Source organism: Calypte anna, chromosome 10, assembly GCF_003957555.1.
Source record: "Calypte anna isolate BGI_N300 chromosome 10, bCalAnn1_v1.p, whole genome shotgun sequence".
NCBI classification, from domain to species: domain Eukaryota; kingdom Metazoa; phylum Chordata; class Aves; order Apodiformes; family Trochilidae; genus Calypte; species Calypte anna.
This window is the reverse complement of record NC_044256.1, coordinates 858,095-871,926: the sequence shown is the minus strand read 5'-3', so window position 1 is coordinate 871,926 and position 13,832 is coordinate 858,095.

Sequence of the window (13,832 nt, the reverse complement as noted above, 5' to 3'; positions counted from 1 at the left end):
AGAAAACCATGTAGCTTCCTCCCATTTCAAATCTCCACCCAGCTCAAGCTGTAGGCCAAGAGCCTTTCCCTCACTGGCATTAAATGCAGTGGCCAATGCACCTCAAAACACTGTTTGCACTCATTTTCTTATTCCAAAGCACCCATCTCTTTCTCACCACTGAAAACTGAGGCCCTAAAACAGTGATTCTAGACACAAGGTTGGTAAACATTCCTTGCCATAGGCATCCTGGAGCAAGCTTCCCCACCTTTCACAGCAGAGTAAAGATAACTGTAGCACAATTCCTTATACAGCACAGCTGGTTCCTCCCCCTGACATCTAAGAATAAAGTCTCACCTTCTATGTATTTAAACAAGATTTTCCCTAATAATCACTTGAAGTAATTTAGTGAACTGGTTTGGATCCACAAAACATTACTTTGATTCAGCAGGGATGGCATTTACATCTGTCTGACTCTAAGCACTCGTGCTGGGAGTTTGAGGGCAGGGCTGCATCTCTGTTTTTGGGCAACTGCAGTGCCTGAGCATGGGGTTTCTTTACCCAAACGAGCACCAGAAATATCTCAGAAGTCAGGAAAGCAACAAACACTCAGATGCTGCTCTGCCTGGGTCTTCTGCCACAACACTGTGCTGTCTATGCCTGTGACACTGCCCTGGAAGTGACTGCGTGAGGAGGAGAGGTGCCTGGTAGTGCCACATAACCAACACTTGTCTCAAATGCCACCTCTTCTCATTTCTAGTGTCTCTGCCTTTTCCCATCCTCCATCCTTCAGATCTGGCTGTCCAGGTCATATGCTCCTCCAGCCCTGCTGCCTGCACACACACATCACCCCTTGCCATCATAAGCATCCTTGCTTCCATACTTCCTATGAAAATCAGAGGCCAAGGCTGAAACTTGGACTTCAGTTTAAGTAAAAGCCATTAAAAAAAACCACAACTGTACTCTGAGTTTGCTCATGTAAATCAATGGAATACCAGCAGATGTACCAAATATCCCCCAGTGTGCATATGTCAGTGTATTGCTTCCTTCAGAGACAATTAATGGCTCATGACCAAGGTCAGGAGTCAAGTCTAAGATTTTGTTGCTGATATAAATAAAAGCATCTTTTCAGTGGCACAGGGCACAACCTGCCCAGCTAATAGACTCGTAGGAACTCCATTCCCAGACCTCATCCATCCCTCAATTTATAAATTATAAATAGCCATTTTAAAGCTGCTCTCTAGGAAGAACATCCTGAACCTTCCCCACCCCTTGGAGAATGCAAACTCTAGGATGAGATGACTGAAACTCACAGTGGATTAAAATTGCTGTATCTAAAATTAGCTTCAAAGCATGAATAACAGCAAAGCACAATGGCAAAATCTTTGGGAAAAAAAAAAAGGATTTTAGCAGAGAAGGCCTCAAATGGGCAGACCTAGGACTAGCCTCCCCCCTCCAACCACCAGGATGAAGGGCACTCAGTCACCATAGAGACAACTCACAGGCACGATGCTCCTGTCCCTGCTTCACAACCTCCCTCTCCTCCCAGGCTCTGAAGCAGATGGCAAGCTGTGAGCAAGGGGAGGGAGGCTCTGGTGAAACACTGCATGGAAATAAGACTGCTGAACACTGCTGCTGTGACTGGGCTGCTGCAGGCAAAGGGTTAGCCAGCAGTAATGAGCTGGCTATGAGTGACTGATTCCATGTCAAGGTTGGGTGGTATCGATCAGACATGTACAGCTGCAGTCCTGCCACCTCAGAAAAGAAGAGGGCTGATGGATGGCCTGCAAAACCCAAGTCAGAGGGGGGAAGGAAGGGGAGCACAGCGTCCCAAGAGAAACCAGGATGGGACTTTGGACAGGAGCCATCCCCAGAGCTGAGCTTCTGCCTTTGTTTCCAGAAGCAAATGAAGATATTTCTTTTTGCTTCTGTCCTGTTGCCCTCAGGAGCATCTTTCCATCGATAACTTCTAGCTGGTTCTGGAAGGATAATGTCACTGCTTTGGAGAAATATATTATGTGATTCACAGCACAAGTCATAGCCCTGGTGGAGACTCCTCCCCACTGACAGCGAAGGGAAGGTGAAGAAGCACATTATTAACATTGCCATGCTTTGACATGGGCAACACTCTGTCCCTGCAGCTCAGACTGTCACGTCACCACACTAGCCAAGAAGGTGTTTCTCCAACAGCCTCACCTTTCCTACCAGGCTTGGAGGGTGTCTGGGGCTTTTTATTTTTTAATCTGAGGAACTTCACCCCCTTAAAATTATCTCTTGCCTTTGTGCAAGGAATCTGTGTATCTCCTGGGCTCAAGCCACTGTTCAAGAGAAGGGAACAGCTCTGTCCCTCACAGATGGACCAATGTGGTTTCTCAGTGCCTGTTTGGTGCCCAAAGCAACACCAGCCAATCCCTCCCCACACACACAAGGCCAAGTTTTGTGCACAGCTACATCAGCACGCTGGTGTGAGAGAGGCAGGCACAGTGTCCATTTGGGTTGCATTATCACAGCAAGACCTTGAAAGACTAGGGCTGCCAAGGGCAGGCCAGCAGCACATGGAAACTCTGCTGGAGGACAGGAGTATCCCCACTCCTGGTGCTAACTACTGCACCATATCCCTGCCCTTTTTGCAGGGCCTGGGGAGTTTCAGGTGAAGGCTCTGCCCAGGATCAGTTGTGACACCAGTCACCAGCAGTTATAGATTTCTCTGGGTCTGTGCTCTCCCATCTCTCCTTGACTCACATCCTTACACAGTAGAAAAAGGCCAGCGATTGTCACAGCTCAAATACTCTATTTAAAGGTTGCCTTGAGGACTAGAAGTTAATTTTAAAACTAACTGATCTAAGCTCTCTGCCATACTACCTCAGGAGGAGCCTGGAAGGGTGGGGGTACTGCTAATTCATGACTAGAGAGCATGTGTTTTACCTCCCAGCTCTTCTTTCTCATTATTAATGTCAAGGTTTTTAAACAAAATTTGTCTTGGTCAATTAACTCAGACAGGGATGCTTGTAACATTCCAAATAAAGCCAGCCACATACTGTGCTCAGAGAGAAGGAGCAAGTGCAGCTCAGGAAACCAGGGAATGACAGGGGCAAGGCATGGTCCACACCCACTCTGCTCCTGCATCTTGCAGAACAACCCACTCCATGTTCTGCGAGGACACCAAGACACCAGCAGACTCCCACCTTCCCCACAAGAGTTCTCTCTGCTCTCCTGAAAACTGAGCCTAACACCTGCCTGTGGCAGAGAAGATAAAAAGCCTGTTTTGAAGACTATCTGCCCAGTGGATCTACCATTAGAAAGGAGTTCCACGAGCCACCAAGAGGCTTGCAGTAGCACTGAAAATGGAGAGGTCCCTTTTCATTGGAACGTGTTACTTTCATATCAAAATAGCTCCTGGTTTGATTTTTATAGAATTCAATCACAGTGCCTTGCAACTTAGGGTACAGTCAGACCATGGCCATGAGCTACCACCCAGCATCCTTGCAGTTAGGTAAGAACCACATTGTGGAAACTGGGGTCAATACCCTTGTTTTTCAGTAGTTACTCACACTCTGCAGTGGGTCATTTCATGTGGTTTCTTTTCCCTGCCTGATGACCATTGCTATAGAACTGGAAGACCATGGCCAGATGGCATCCAGGAGAGGTGCAGGCACAGCTGTCTGAGTCTTTGACTGTTGAATAAATCCAATTCCCTTCCCAAAACTGCTTTAAGCTCCCTCTGACAGCTAAAGATTGGGTTTGTATCAAAGGATACAAGTGTTGGTCTAAAGTATGTCATATTCAAGAGAAAGAATTAGTTCCAGGGAGATCTGGTCAAAGAAGTAATTTAAAACTGCTTTGTCCATCCAAAAAAGTGTTTTGATTATCAAAATTTCATTTTTCAGCTGAAAAAAACCCCCAAAGCTCTTTACCAAACTCAGCTCAAATTTCAGGTACTCACAGAAGCTGTACTTCCACATAAATAGAAGCCATTGTGCAAACAGAGAGGAAGGATTTCTAAAAGCCATCATTTGAACTCACCACTTCTCTGTAGGAACACATTCACAAGTATATTTTTGCTCCAGGAATTATAGCACATGTCATTTCCAACAAGACCACGCAGAGGACTCACTAACATCTCAGATCTGAAATATGGACAGAGCAGGCACAAACCAGGGGATGACTGGAGCAAAAATTGCCTCTGGCCTCCCCGTGAGCCTTCCACAGCAAGTCAGCTGCTAATGATGAGCTGGTAAGGACTGGTCTGAGGGGACCAGACCCCAGTGGCTGGATGGGCAGGGCAGGCCTTGCTGCTGACTGCCATCACCTAGCTTGGTGGATGTGGTGAGACCAGGAGAGGGAAGGCTTCACAGCTGCTGAGATCTGCCAGGGATGAAGCTTGTGCAAGGAAAACCAAAGTGCTGGCCACCACCACAAGAGCCCAGCCTGTGCTAGATGACTGGTTTGGGTGGGAGTTTATTTGCACTGCTGGCACAATTGCATTTTCTGAGTGATGGAAATCAGGACGGCTCCGCACCTTTTATTTTCAGGCTAGGGCTCACCTGAAAGCTGGGTCTCAGCAGATGTCAGCTCTTGCCAACCATGGAGTAGAAATCCCAGGGCACAGGTCCACAGCACACCACTTTGGGCCATGCAAAGACTGCTAAGCTTTTCCCCACAACCAATGTTTTCAACCCCAGCAGCTCACTCCTGCCCAAACCCCATGGCTCACGACCTGCTGGTACAGCACTGGGAGCTGTGCCATACAACCTGACTGTCTCAGTGATGAAATGCAAAGACTCATAAACAGCTCTACTTGGTGTAACCAAGGGAGCCACAGAGGACTTTCTCAAAGCCATCTTCACAACAAACCACTACAGGCATACATCCTGCTCAGAACACTTCGGTGTGGGCTCTCTGCTGCAGGGTTACCAACTCCAGCAGTACTGCAGGTGATGAACTCAGGGTCCATTCTGGCTTTGCAGTGCTGCACAGAGTTGCATGGAAGCACCGTGGCAGACTTCTGGTGCTTCTCCCTGCCACAATGCACCTCACCCACACTGGTCCTTTGCAGCCAGGGCCACCTCCATGACCTTTACCCTGTGCCAAGCAGCAGCCTGCATGCAACTAAATTCACAAGCCAGAACGGTAAGAGAGCATCCTGCTATCTGCACCAGGGATGCATGAAAACCTGCAGCTAACAAAATAAACCAATGCCAGTCTCTGACCCAAGAGTGCAGAAATATTCATGCTTGGATACAAACTAGCTGCTGAAGGAAAGCAAGACTGATTTCTACTCCCTGGAGCCGCCTTAACTGGATGGCTGCACTTCATTCAAAGGTGGGGTGGGAACTGCACAGAGCAGAGCACCCCATGAGCTGTTGCTGCTGCAGAAGTAATGAGAGGAAGTTAAACACCTGAAGAAGGTCAACTGCACCCATCCAGCAGCCCAAGAAAATGAATTTCCAGAATAACACTGCAGAGCAGCAGCCAGCTCTCCAAACCCACCCAGCCCACAGGCTCCTCACGGAGCAGGGGGCACAGCACCACATCCTGCGGGTCCCATGGGAGAGGGAGTGCATCCCCCTGGTCCCACAGCACAGGCACTGCCGGCAGCTGCCAAGGGCTGTGGATCAGAGGCAGGATCAATGCTCCTGCAAAACCATCTCCATGTTGAGGCCAGAGTTGATGAGGAGCAGGAGTGAGACAGACTTCAGTGAATTTTGTTTTCCAAAGGCAGAGAGGGAATTAGGAGATGATGACTGGTGCCAACAGCAAAAAACTCAGTTGGTGGGGATTTTCTATTTTTAACTATTTTACGTTTATTATCCTTGTTCTTTATTCCACAGAGATTTAAGATTTCTTGGGCCTGCATGCTTGAGTAAGGTCATGCATGCATTTAAGCAACTGTGGGATCTAAGCCCAAGTTGTTACTAAGTAAGCAAATATGCTTAATAGGATTTTTAATTTGCCATTATCCCCTTAAAAATGTATTTGTTCTCTGCTAAATAGTAGTAAATTAGCCTAACAGCAATTACTTATATTTCTTTAGCATCTTGGAGGCGTCTCAATACATTTTGCCAACCACAACAGTCCAATGAGGCTAAATCAACTGGCACATAAATCTCACAGGGCCTGGTTAGAAGATGGGGTCTTTACAGAAGAAAGCTTCAATTTTTCACTAGCTGACTGAAAAATGTATTTATAATTTCAAGTGGGAGGGGAGGTACACAGGGGCTCTGCAAGAAGAGTTTTATCTGTTGAAAGGACAAAATCTTTCAGCAGACTTGATTCAACCCTCCCCACCTAACCCCCTCCCTGCTATCTCACATCAGGAAACTGAGGAGCACCCAGCAAGCCTCAGCCCTTCCACAGAAGGTGGCACAGCCTCTCACACCCCTGAGCTTTGGCATACAGGGATTGGGAACCTGGGTGCCTACACCCGTGCCACCAATCACCCTCTGTGCTGCACTAGATCATCCGGAGCTGCACACTCCTCCCTGCTGCTCTTTGCCCAGTGCAGAGCTGCAGCAAAGCCCAGCCCAAGATTGCCTGCATCTTTGATGCTGGTTTCAACAGACAAGGACCAACCCTAGAGAAACCTGTATCTCACAGGGACTACAAACCTTTCATCTTGGGACTCACCTGCTTCCCAGAGCCTCCTCATCAAACTCAGAAGAGGTTTGAGCTAAAGACACTGACCAGGAAGACATCTACAAACCATGGCACTAAAACCTCTTGATCTTGGCCCTCCTTTTCTCCACCATAACCTGCAGCATGTGTCACCACCCTTCTCAGACCCAACAATATCCTCAGAACAGCACTATTGCAAAGGCAGGCAGGGGAAAGACCAGCAGCACCCAGACACAGGCTGGGCACAGAGTGGCTGGAGAGCAGCCAGGCAGAAAGGGACCTGGGAGTCTGGATTGCCAGGAAGCTGAACATGAGCCAGCAGTGTGCCCAGGTGGCCAAGAAGGCCAATGGCATCCTGGGCTGGCTCAGGAACAGCGTGGCCAGCAGGTCCAGGGAAGGGATTCTGCCCCTGTGCTCAGCTCTGGTGAGGCCACAGCTTGAGTCCTGTGTCCAGTTCTGGGCCCCTCAGCTCAGGAAGGAGATTGAGGTGCTGGAGCAGGTCCAGAGAAGAGCAAGGAGGCTGTGAAGGGATCCAGCAGAATTCCTGTGAGGAAGGGCTGAGGGAGCTGGGGGTGTTGAGGCTGGAGAAGAGGAGGCTCAGGGGAGACCTCATCACTCTCTCCAACTCCCTGAAAGGAGGTTGGAGCCAGGGGGGTTCAGTCTCTTCTCCCAGGCAGCTCTCAGTAAGACAAGAGGGCCTGGGCTTAAGCTCTGCCAGGGGAGGTTTAGGTTGGATATTAGGAAAAAATTCTTTACAGAGAGGGTGAGAGAGGTTTACAGAGAGGCATTGGAATGGGCTGCCTAGAGCTGGATTCTCTGTCCCTGGAGGTTTTTAAGAAGACTGATGTGGCACTGAGTGCCATGGTCTGGGAACCACAGTGGTAGTGGATCAAGGGTTGGACTTGATGATCTCAGAGGTCCTTTCCAACCCGGATGATTCTGTGATTTTGTGACAGGCTTCCCCAGTGAAACCATACTACCCCAAACAGCCACATCCCAGGCACCTTGTCCTTACCTCTCTCACCACCAAAGAGAGCTGTTCATCTGAGTAGAAGTAGATGGTAATGAAGCACTTGCTGGAAACAGATTTTTTTGTTCCTCCTGGCCATGTCCTGCTGGGGAGAGGGGTCATTAGCTCTGCATCACCAGCAGGCAGCCATTCCTTCATCAGCAGGCCACTTGTCCGCTCCAGCCACCTACATTATTGGTTCAAAAGAGCATGCCCAGCCATTATTGCCTGCCCTGGAAACCACCTAATTGGCTTATGAGAAACACATGCCAAGAGCAGGAACAGCTCTGCAGCAAACGAGGCTTTGCCAAGTCATGAATTTACAAGTTCAGGGAACTGCACAACCTCAGGTTCTTAGGCACTGCACTTAACTTTGCTTTCTGGACCAACTGAAGAAGATGGGATGCCTCTAATCCTCATGGCTGTAGGGGAGGAAGATCAGGTCCTCAAAGAGCTGCAAGCGAGATGGAATCACAGAACATTAGGGGTTGAAAGGGACCTCTGGAGAAGACCAATTTCAGCCCCGCAGCCACAGCAGGATCACCTAGGGGAGGTCACACAAGAACACATCCAGACAGATTTTGAAAGTCTCTAGAGAAGACTCCACAACCTTTCTGAGCAGTCTGTTCCAGCTCTTCCTCATGTTGAGGTGGAACTTCCCGTGTTCCAGTTGGTGTTTACTGTCCCTGTGTCCTATCACAGGGCAGCACTGAAAAGAGACTGTTCCCTTCTTCTAGACACCCACCCTTTTGATATTTTTAAAAATGAGTTCCCAAAATACCATTTTAGTAGAGACTTTTGCTTTGCACTGCCTGTGGAACAAGCTCACTTTTTTTTTTTCTTTTTTTTTTTCTTCTGTTTATTCTTTGACTTGCACAATTTGGGGGCCATTCCTAAGGAAATATCTGGTTGGTTTTCTCTGTCCTCTCAAGCCAGGTACAGGCAGAGACTTCCTTGAGGCCAGGGCACCCACCAGCCTGCCCCTGCTCACAGGGTGGGGGTAACTCACACCTCTACCACAAGCCTAGGTGACAGCTTTGGGACAGAGAAGGGCTGAGGGCTGGAAGAGCCAGCTTCTTCTCCAGCCACAGCCACCAACCAAAACACATCCAGGAAAGCACACCTTCAGACTCTGAGCTCTTCCTGTTCAAACCACTCACAGTCCTTTTCCACCATAAAAAGAAACACAACAACAAATTCATCAATTTTTCATTTAAATCAACAGATTTCAGCAAAGGTTTGTGTCACATAGGCTATTCAATGGCCTTTCAATCTTTAAAAATGAAGCAAAGCGTTTTGATAAGTCTCAGCCTTGTTCAAAATGACTTTTCCAAACAAAATCATTGGGTTTGTATTTTAAAAATACTGGCAAGCTGTAAAGGCTGAAATAGAAATGAAACGTTTAGTTTTGGAGAACATCTGCTTCATCAGAACTTTTAATATTCAGTTCAGAATCTAAGGAAAAACTGACAATACAGACTTTCTGGTCAAAATCAAAACTCACTTCTTCACCAGTGTTAACATTTCACACTTCTGTTCAGTGTTAATAACATGCAGAAATGCTTTGCACCCCCCAGGCACAGGCAGAGAGCGGATTTCTGTTCCACGGCTGCTGCCCTCCACCCCGGAGGCAGCTGCACCTCAGCTCCCTGCAAATCCCCCATCCCATGTGCAAAAGGCTTTGGCTCTGGAGGTGACAGCCTGACAGTGACAGCAGCCTCCTGTCAGGACTGGCCAGAGCAGCAGCAATAGATCAACCTTCCTGTCGCAGTCGCTGTCAGTACCCGGCCGTGAGCGGGCAAAGCGATGACTCCGCTGGGACTGAGTTAATTGAATCCCAATCCTACAGGTACAGGCATTGTCTGGAGACAGGAGCTGGACACAGCAATCCGTGCCTTTGGCAGGGGAGTACCACTTTCATTTGAAAGCACCTCTTTCCCAGAATATGTTAAAAAATAATTAGTAATTGGCACAGAAAAAAAAAAAAAAAGAATAAATGACAGAATGCGCTGAGCACATCTCCTTCACTCTTCATTCACCCACACTTGGAAAGATCAAGGAAAAGGGAAATGTGGGCCTGGATGCCTGAGAAGCTGCTCTGTGCTGACCTGTCAAGCAGCAAATGTCCTTCCCATCTTCCCCCTGAAAAACAGTCCCTGGAACAACCTGGCAAACGCAGCTCTGGTTTCTGTGCACCACGTGGCCCTTCGGTCTCCCTGCTAACGTTGCCTGGAACTGCACTGATGGGTGCTTAGTGCCTGGGCACATAAGCAGGACTGAGGCACCCATCAACCTACCCCAGCCCACCAAAGAGCCAGGAGAGGGAAAAGGGGACCTCTTTGCCAGAGGAGGGAATGAAATCCATGAGTCAGTACAAACAGCTCCAAGTTTCTCACTGGAGAAAGAGGCAAAGGGTTCAGTATCACATCCCAGTGAGCACCAGGGTTAAAGGGCTTTTTTGGAAAAAGCAGGTGGAAAGAGCAACTCTAAACATGCAGCATGCATAAATAATCCCTCACCATCCCTGTCATGACCTTATTGATCATGAAAATAGGAAGCTGCTCCAGTACAGAGGGATGGGTAAGAGTGCAATACTCCTGTTTCAAGAGCTCTTGTCTCAATAAGTGTGTTTTAGAGGTACCTGTGGGCTCTGCAAAAAGGGGAAGCTCCAGCCAGAAACTGAGGAGTGCCCAACCAGCCTGCAGGGTTTTGATCACAATTTAAAATTGTGCTTTTAATCCCACCCAGATACAGTCAGGTGCAGAGGTGACACAACCACAAAGTGTCACAGGGGTTGTGCAGGGACACCAGGTTACCCACACCCCAAAGGGCTGCAGGGTAGGAAAGGGCTGTCAGTGTTCGTCTCAGTTAAAATCTCCAACTGTTTTGTTCCCTAACATCTTCGACCAAAGGAAGAGTCCTCTTTCAATCCATGGAATATTGACTCCATAGGTCAGCAATATGCCCTTGTGGCCAAGAGGGCCAATGGTATCCTGGGGTGCATTAAGTAAAGCGTGTCCAGAAGATCAAGGGAGGTTCTCCTCCCCCTCTACTCTGTCCTGCTGAGACCACACCTGGATCCAGTTTTGGGCTCTCCAGTTCAAGGGAGACAGGGAGCTACCAGAGAGAGTCCAAGGTAGAGGATGGTTAAGGGAGTTGAGCATCTCTTCTGAGATGAGACTGAGAGAACTGTGGATGTTTAGCCATGAGAAGAGAAGGCTGAGAGAGGATCTTACGAATGTCTACCAATACCTGAGGGGTGGGTGTCAAGAGGAAGAGACCAGTCTCTTCTCAGTGGTACCCAATAACAGGACAAGGAATAATGGCTTGAAGCTGGAACATAGGAAACTCCACCTCAACATGAGGAGAAACTTCTTTACTGTGGGGCTGAGGGAGCCCTGGCCCAGGCTGCCCAGAGAGGTTGTGGAGTCTCCTTCTCTGCAGACTTCCCAAACCCCCCTGGATGTGTTCCTGTGTGGCCTGTCTTGTGTAATCCTGCTGTGGCAGAGGGTTGGACTGGATGATGTCCTAAAGTCCCTTCCAACCCCTCAAGTTCTGTGACTCTATGAATCCCCAATGAGTGCCAATCCCACCAAGATCCCTCTGAGACCCCCAGAATTCCCCCTGGGAGATGGGAGCTCTGCAGGCAGAGGAAGGACCTTCACCCTCAGCAGCTGGCAGCACACACCAGCCTGCAGGGCCAAATAAATGTTCAGAGCAGCCTGGTTGAAGGCACAGGGACTCATATAATGGAAGCCCCCAAACCACTCCTGCATTAGGCTTGCTGTCAGGGAACAACTTCTGATCACTTCACAGCCTTCAAACATGGGGTTTGTGTGCTGAGTTATAAAGAGCATATGGGCAAAAAAGCCTTGAAAACATCAGGAATTTTTTCATCTTTCAGCGAGGTGGCATGGGAAGGGATGGGAATCATGTGTCTCACTGGTGGAGCAATTCATGAGTCCCACAGGGTTCCCTGCAAGGAGGCAAGGCAGTCCTAGAGAGATCAATCGCAATTTTATCTACCCTTTTCAAGTTCTCATTTCTTTTTATCCCATACTGCCAGATAAAAATCTCTGCTTCAAACATGGGTAAGGAGATAGAGCTTTATTATACTATTCCAAAAACATTAGACGCTGGAGGCTTCGCCCTTTTATGCGTTCACTTTGCTGGCACTATCCTCTCTGCCCCCCCAAATCTCTTCCCTTTAATATTTTTTTTTTCTCTCCAAATCAGAATAACAGGCACAAAACTAATTACGTGATATTTCAGATCCATGTTGTGTTAATGGCACCAGATCGTGTGTGACATTTCCGACTTGTTAGACTATTATTCTCGCTTATTGTTATCTCTGCCGCTCTGAATACAGGCTCAGGGCTTTATATCCCCCCATGCACCAGGCTCCCACCCCCCTCTTCCCTCTCTTGTTCTCATTTATCAGCCTGGGAGGATCTGTGGAATATTAAAGTGGGCCATGCTGGATTGCTCTGCTCACTGTGAGCACTGGTGGAAGCGAAAGTAGAAATGGTGGAGCAGAGAAAGGCAAGGAAAACAAAATGCCTGGAGGGTCCTGTGGGGAGAAGTCACCATGGCAAGAGCCAGCTCAGGGAAATCACTCTGACTTCAGGTGGAATTGTGTCAGGTTTTGAGGAGATGTCTATCCACCAGGTGACCTTCCAGCGGTGGCTGCCCAGCTCACCTGGATTATATTCTCTAGGGATCAACAGGACTGCACTAAGGACCTTTCTGATGTAGCTTCATCTCCCAAACGCCTTGCTTGAGGACAAACTTGTTGCTTCTGCTTAGACCTATGGGTCTGGCCTTGGGCTGTGAAGGCAGCACACTCAAACTGCTCTCCAGCCCCTCAGCTGCCTCTTGGAGGTGACAGCCTGTGGGTCCTGTTACACCTACAGCCTCTGTTGCTGACCATAAACCCAAAGAGATCTCCTTTAACTCTTGGTTTAGTGATGGAGGCTGAAGGAGGTCCTGAAGCACAGGCAGCCCAGCAAACATCTGCTGCTTCCCAGTCACAGCACAAGGCAGAACAAAGAGCAGGGCTTTAGGGGTGCTGCTGCCACCATACACTTGCCAGGCAAAAGCCACCTCAGGGATGGGACTCCTAAGGGAATACCACAGAGTATCTGTTGCCCTCTCAGGGCTGGTTCAGAGCCCCAGGGGTCATGAGGAATATGCAATTAATTTGGATGCTTTTAGCTGCTCCCTCACCTGCCTGAAGAGCTCCCATATCCCTAAGCCTGCAGAAGGTATTGGCCCAGGCACAGCGTTTTGGTTCACTTTCTGAATGATTGTGCTCCTGGGTCTCTTTAGTCATGCAAATGCAGAGCTGATTTGCCTCCATGCAGCACTCAATGAGCTGGAGGGTGCCAAGTCCTTCCCGTTGACACAGGCAGCAGCAGCACAGTCATTGACACAGGCAGTGGCAATACAATCATGCCAGCACAGAGACTACAGGGAGAAGACTGAGAGTGTCCTTCTGCCCCCTCTCCTGCTTGCTGAGGCTCCCCAGCCTGCCAGAAAGCACTGTCCTCTCCATCCCAATTCCCCCACTCTCTTCCAGCCTCAGCCTTCCTCCTGCTCCCTGCCCTGGGGACCCTGGCACCAACCTGAGGGGCTCTGAAACTCCTTCTCCCCTGCCAAAGCTTCTCAGGAGACATTTGTACTGTCAGCTAAAGCATGGCCAGGGTAAACGCTTCAGACACAGCTTTATGGTCATCCAAGCTGGTTCACATGTTCCCCTGGCGTGCAGTACCCAGGAGCCTCCCAGCCCATCCTGGAAACAGGTCAGGGAATGGGATGAGCCAGGGATTCTCACCAGTGAGATGCATGGGAGAGGCCAAAGTTTGGTTGTATCAGCACAAACCATGGCACATCCCATCCTCACAGGACCAGAGACTGGATCCTGGGTGGTTATATATACTAGAACAGATACAGCCTTGGTACAAATGAGCTTTAGGGAGGAGTCTTCACCAGGAATATAATCTCTAGCTGTGTTCCTCCAGGGCTCAATCCAGGAAGAGTTTGCAATCATGTACTGTTCCCTTAGTGACAAAGATCTGAGAAGGGAGTGCAATATCAAAACCTGAATATTCAGAGTAAACTGCTTTGTATAACTCTGCACCTCTGTCTTGGTTTAAGCCCCATCCGACTCTGATGCCACCAGCAGGGCCAGAAGTCACCCTGACTCTTGGCCAAGGGAGCCCTTGTAATG